Source organism: Lepus europaeus, chromosome 1 (genome assembly GCF_033115175.1).
Source record: "Lepus europaeus isolate LE1 chromosome 1, mLepTim1.pri, whole genome shotgun sequence".
Classification (NCBI taxonomy): Eukaryota; Metazoa; Chordata; class Mammalia; order Lagomorpha; family Leporidae; genus Lepus; species Lepus europaeus.
This window is the reverse complement of record NC_084827.1, coordinates 122,210,398-122,216,397: the sequence shown is the minus strand read 5'-3', so window position 1 is coordinate 122,216,397 and position 6,000 is coordinate 122,210,398. Positions and strand designations below refer to the sequence as shown.

Sequence of the window (6,000 nt, the reverse complement as noted above, 5' to 3'; positions counted from 1 at the left end):
CACCGCAGCAGAGCCCCTCTTCCTGGCATCTCCTGGCGCTGGGTACTTGGGAGCCAGGAATTCCAACAAAGTGAGGCTGAGGACATTGGAATTCTGAAGCTCTCGGAGACCCTACACTCGAAGACACACATAGCTCAGGATGAGGTCAGAGGAAGCAAATGCCCTGCCGGGATGCCGGGCAGCGGGACCCTTCGTAAGCCCAGGGCTGCTGACCCCAGGACTCCCTCTGCCACCCCCTCCCGCCACCTTCCCGGCCGGACGCTCGCCGCTTAGCCAGGGGTGCGGACCACCCGGAGCGTGGGCGCCCCCCGACTCCCGCCCAGCCCCCAGCCGCCCGCCGGACGCCCCGCCCCGCCCCCTGTCCGCGCCGGGCGGGGTCGCCGCGCCGCAGCCGCCCGAGCGCGCGCGAGGTCGCGCGGACGCGGGTCGGGCCGCGGGTGCCGGGAGGTCGCCGGGCCACCCGCGCCGCCGCCGCCGCCGCCCCCCGCCTGACGCACGGAGGGGCCGGGACGCGATTTGCGGCGAGTGACTGGAGCCGCCGCCACCCAGGCCCGCTCCGCCCCCAGCCCGCCTTCCTCCCGCCTCGCCCTCCGCCTCCGCCCGCGCCGAGCCAGCGTCCCCGTGTCCTCCGCGAAGCCCCGGAGCCGCCGGCCGCCAGCGCCAGCGCCAGCACCGGCCAGGTGAGTGTGGCCCGCCTCGCGGCCGGGCGGCCCAGGCGGGAGGAGCGCGCAGGCCCGGCGGCCGGGCGGCGAGCGCGAGGCGGCGTTGGCGGCGTTGGCGGCGGCGGCGGGCCCGGCTTTCTTCGCCGGCGCGGGCCGCGCCGTGAGGGAGGGGCGCCTGCAGCCCGCCGGCCCCGCTGCCCTCCGGCCGCCCCCGCTCTCCGCCCGGCCGCCTCCGCAGACAAAGCGCCGGAGGTGGGAGCCCGCGGGCCGCCCCTGCCCCTTTGCGCCTCCAGCCCGGGAGCAGCAGCGGCCCGCAGAGCCCGAGAGCCGGGGCTGCGCGCTTCTCCCCTCCTGAGCGCCCTTGTTCCTTTCGGGGTGAAAGGGACCCGAATCGTGCAACAGGTCTGGGCGTTAATCCTGATTTTTCCAGCGGGTCTCGCCCTCCCGGCGTTGCTGGGAGCAGATGCGGCGCCCGGCTGCGGGGCGAGTCCCCGCGTCCAGCGCCCGCGGCGGTTCCTTTGTGTGACCGGTGACCAGTCCAGCCCGGTGGGTGGGGGACACGGGCGCGAGGCCCCCCGGGCTGAGCCCAGGCTCCTGGATGCCTCCCTCGCCGCGTGGGGCTTGGCTTCCCCGGGCCTGCGGGAGGTTACCGGAGTCACAAAGGGGAGGGAGGGAGTGGGTTGGCCGGGATCCACGGCTCTCTGTTTATTTTTGATATTTTAGGTAGCCTCGTGTTCGGAAAGAGCCGCAGCGTGGCCGGCCCCGGAGGGTGCGGGTGGGATTTCAGCGTGGGACGCAGGGGCTGGGCTGGAGGCTGCTGTGTGTGACAGCCCGGTGCAGCGTGCCCCGGGGGCTTTGACATGTCTCCCGGAGACCCAGACATCCGGAGAAGTTGGGAGTAACTGGATAGCAGCTGCTGCTTGACAGGTCGTCAGGTTAGGTGTGTGCCAGGCGTGCCCACCACGCATCCCAGCGTGGCTTGGCAAGCCCTCAGATTATAGCTGCCACTCGGAGTACCCCGTGTGGGAAAATCTTCATCCATAAGGGGTTTTTTGTTGGCTTGGTCAGTCCTGATTTCTTGGTGTCAGAACCCACTAAAGAACAGTTCGTCTTTGTTTACATAGCCTGTGTCAGGCCTTACCTAGCTGCTTTCATGGGTGTGCTATTTTAGTATAACAATACTAAATAGAAGGAAGATACCTTCGTTTTTGCTTTGAGCAAGAAAATGCTTCTTTGTTCTAGAACCAGGAAGCCTTTAAACTTATTACTCTCTGTGGACAAAAGTTGGTGCCTGTCTTTACCCCATGACTAAACTATGAAAGAATTCCCAAAGGACCTGGAAAGCATTACACAACTCTATTGATTGTTTTTATTTCTCAAATTCCAGGAAATCATTTTGCTGAATATTTATTCCAACATTCTAGACTAACCTAAAAATTCAGGCCTGCCCTTAATAAGTTCCCCAACATTAGAAAAGTGAGTTGGTCACATTTAAAGAGTTTACAGAGTCCTTTAACTCTGGGCATAGTGATTGGAAGGAATCATTGACAGACAGAGGTTAGGATCTAGTCAAGTACCAGAAATCTGTCAGCAGAGTGCAGGGGACAGAAAGAGGTGAGAAGCTAACATCTACTTGGGTTTTAATTCATTGATGCTTAATAACACTTTAAACAGGTGCTCTTACTAATGAAGTATCTGAAAGCTAAATATTTGCTAATTAAAAAAATAGAAAATATCACATGTGCACAGACTCCTTGAAAAGAACATTTCTTTTGAAGAAGTAAAATTGTACTAAATCTGATTTGTAGGAAGTTTCACTGAGAAGGTAGTGTTTACTCCTCTAAAAATACTGATCATCTGTGAAATATCTTACTTCAAAGAGCTTTTATAGCTGTTACAAGAAACAGGAGTGGCCTCTTGAGAAAAGCAGGGATATTCACTAATAAAAAGTAGCTTAAGCTTAAACTTCCATAATAGTTTTATTTGAGATATAATTTGGTGTGTCATAGAAGTCACTCTTCTAAAGCATACAGCTGGTGGTTTTCGTGTAGTCGCAAGATGGTGCAAACATCAGCACTAATTTAAGACCATTTTCATCACCCTGAAAAGAAACCTGTGTCCACTGGCTGCTGTTTCCTCTCCCCTGCACTTGGCAACCACTGATCTGTTTCTGTCTTCATGGTTTTGCCGGTTTCGGACATTTCATATAAATGGAATCATACAACATGTGACCCTTGCATCTTTCACTTAGCCTCATGCTTCCAGTGTCCATCGGTATTTTAGCATGTGTTGATGGTGCATTCCTTTTTAATGGCAGAATAATATTCCATGCTGTGCCTGTGCCACATTGTATCTATCCATTCATCAGTTGATGGGCATTTGAGTTTTCACTTTTTGGCTATTATGAAAATTGTGAATACTCATTTACAGGTTCTTGTGTGGATAGATATTTTCATTTGGGAATATACTGGGGTGTGGAGTTACTGTGTCTGTGGTCCCTCTGAGTTTTTGAGGAACTGCTAAACTGTTTTATGTTTTCACCAGCAGTTCATGAGGGTTCCATTTTCTTTCCATCCTTACCAACACTTGTTACTGCTTGTCTTTTTTGGTGATAGCCATGTTAGTAGCTTTGAACTGGTGTCCTGTGGTTTTCATTTACATTTCATCTTTTCATGTTCTTCCTGGCCATTTGAATATATTTTTTGGAGAAATGTCTATTTCATTTATAATAGTTGCATTATTATTATTTTTACTTATTTGAAAGTAAGAATTACAGAGAAGGAGAGAGGGAGAGACAAAGAGAGAAATCTTCCATCCTCTGGTTCATCCCCAGATGGCCTCAATGGCCAGGTCTGAGCCAGGCCTAAGCCAGGAGCTTCTTCCAAGTCTCTCACTTGGACGCAGGGCCCCAAACACTTGGGCCATCTTCCACTGCTTTTCCCAGGCCATTAGCAGCGACCTAGATCAGAAGTGGAGCCAGAATTCAAACCAACACCCATATGGGAGCTGGTGTGGCAGGCAGCAACCTTACCCCGCTACACCATGATGACAGCCCCATAATAGTTTACAAGTTTGTATTTTTTGCTTTATTTTGCTATTTAAGATTTTGATTAATTCTGTAAGGTAGATTTATTCTTATTTTATTGCTAGGAAACCAAGGTGCAAAGAGATTCAGTGATTTGCGTGTTCTTTTAGTCTTACAGTTAGTAAAAGGCAGGATCTGAACATAAACTCTGATCTTCTGCCTCTACTTCCTGCATTCTTTGCAGTTGATGAGGCGTGCAGAAGTTAAATTATGTTTGTGAATTTGCTTGGTTAATCAGTGACAACATGGGGAAAAAATAAAAAATCAAACCAAACAATAAAGAAGCAGTTGTCATGGCCATATATTCACCGGGTTTTGTCATACTTTTTCAAATCAATAATTTTTTCCATTTGTAATAAGGTAGGAGTGATATCCACACTTCCGGTGGGGAAACAGAGTCAGAGTGGTATAAACCAGGAACATTTTCTTCGTTGCATAGGTGGGCCTAGAACTGAGTGTTCTCCTAGGCACACTGCACTTTCTGTGCCTCTGCAATCTCCATGTTCTCTGTTTTTCCATTAACTTATTCCCTTTGATGGTAAAATAATTGAAGAGTTTCATATTTTACATAAACATTAAGATTGTTGTGGATTAAAATGAATTAACTTTTATTTTTAAAGAGAGGACAGTTTGTCAGTTTCACTTCAGATACTGGATTTCTGAGGTGCTTATTTTGGTGTGAATGTACTTCTTTGTATGAGATATAGCATTTATGTGAAATTCTCAACTCCACCAGAGAGGACCATATGCTATTAATTCATCTTTGCATTTCCATTGTCCACCATTGTGCCTGACCCATGGCAGGGACTCTAACCTTTGTTGAATGAGGACTTAATTAAAAAAATAAAAAATTATATACTATTATTTTTATAGTAAAAGCAGTATAAATTCCAGAAAAATAAAAATTTATCTTTGACATGACTTAAGAAATAATAAATGCAAAAAAATAAACTTTGACATAAAATTTTTTCTTAAATGTGACAGGGCTTTTTTTGGTAAGTATTCATTTGCGAGACAGATCAAGACAGAGAAAGAGAGGTTATCCCCCAAGTGCCTGTAATAGCTGCAGTTGGTCTGGCCTGAACACAGAAGTTAGGAACTCAATCCAGGTCATGCCACGCAGGTGGCAAGAATCCAGGTATTTCAGCCATCGGTGCTGCTTCCTAGGGCCTGCATCAACAGGAAACTGGAGTTGGGAACCTGAGTCAGGTCAGGAGCTTAACTACCAGGTCCAGTGTCTGCCCCTAACTTAATTTAATGTTGTATTTTAACGAAAGGAATAACCGTTGTAATAGTCTCCAGGTACTTGGTAACTGGCACATGTTTGTTTTCCAAGTCTTTAGCACAGTAGTTCACACATAGCAGTTTTATCCCCAGTGTGTGCTAAATGAATGAATGACTAATGCATGAATAAAAGAATTAGTTTGTGCTATAATAAACAGCAGAGATACAGAAAATGATTATGTAGGTCCCGCTTTTTCACTTAAATTTTTAAATTGTCAAACCTGATGCGTGTTAATTATAAAAGCTCAAATAATACATGGGTTTCTAAGTTAAAAGCTGAAAATCTCCCTTCCTTTCTTGTTTCCTCTGCTCAGCACTGTTAGCAGTTTGGCATTTGTACTCAAAGTTCCTAACTTACCTCTTTGCGTTTGTATGTGTGAGTATAGATGTGCATTTATATATCCTACCGTGTGTATATACATGTATGTATCATCTTGATTTTTACAAATACAGTCCAGCTGCAGGTATTCCTTTTGTTTTTCACTTAATCATTTTTAAAGTTTTGCATCTGTAAGCACAAAGGATAAGCATATTTACATTTCCTTTTAGTTTGGTCTCCTTGCCTGGTATTGGTGTCAAGATTAAGCCAGCTTCCAAGGAAGAGTAGGAAACTTCGTTCTTTTCGTTCAGTGCTCGGGAATGGTTGAAAATGTCTGTCCTGTAAATCACCCGACAACTGTGGGGGACGGATGAGATCTGAGATGGCCTTTCTGATTTTTCCCATTTTTACTGTGGGTATTTGATGCTTGTTTTCTGTCACACTATATGAGTAAGGTAAATGATTGATTGGATGCGTGCAGATGTGTGTGTGAGCTCTTCTCTTAGACACGAGATCAAGCCCTACACTGGTGTCCTGGGTGGGTAGCCTTAGACAAGTTACTTACTTACTTCTCTAATGTTCCATCTTCTCATCTAGAAAATGGCAGTAATTTCTGCTTTATAGGGGCCTTGACAGTGTTAAATGAGATG

General features: G+C 47.8%; 1 protein-coding gene across 1 annotated transcript in view; it reads left to right on the top strand.

Annotated features, from left to right (window-relative positions):
- The first annotated feature begins 575 nt into the window (after window positions 1–575).
- Window positions 576–6,000, top strand: part of SESTD1 (SEC14 and spectrin domain containing 1) — a 154,211-nt gene continuing 148,786 nt past the window's right edge. The window contains exon 1 of the mRNA XM_062188571.1: window positions 576–680. The gene's annotated coding sequence lies outside the window, so the exon portion shown is untranslated. The remainder of the gene's footprint in view (window positions 681–6,000) is intronic.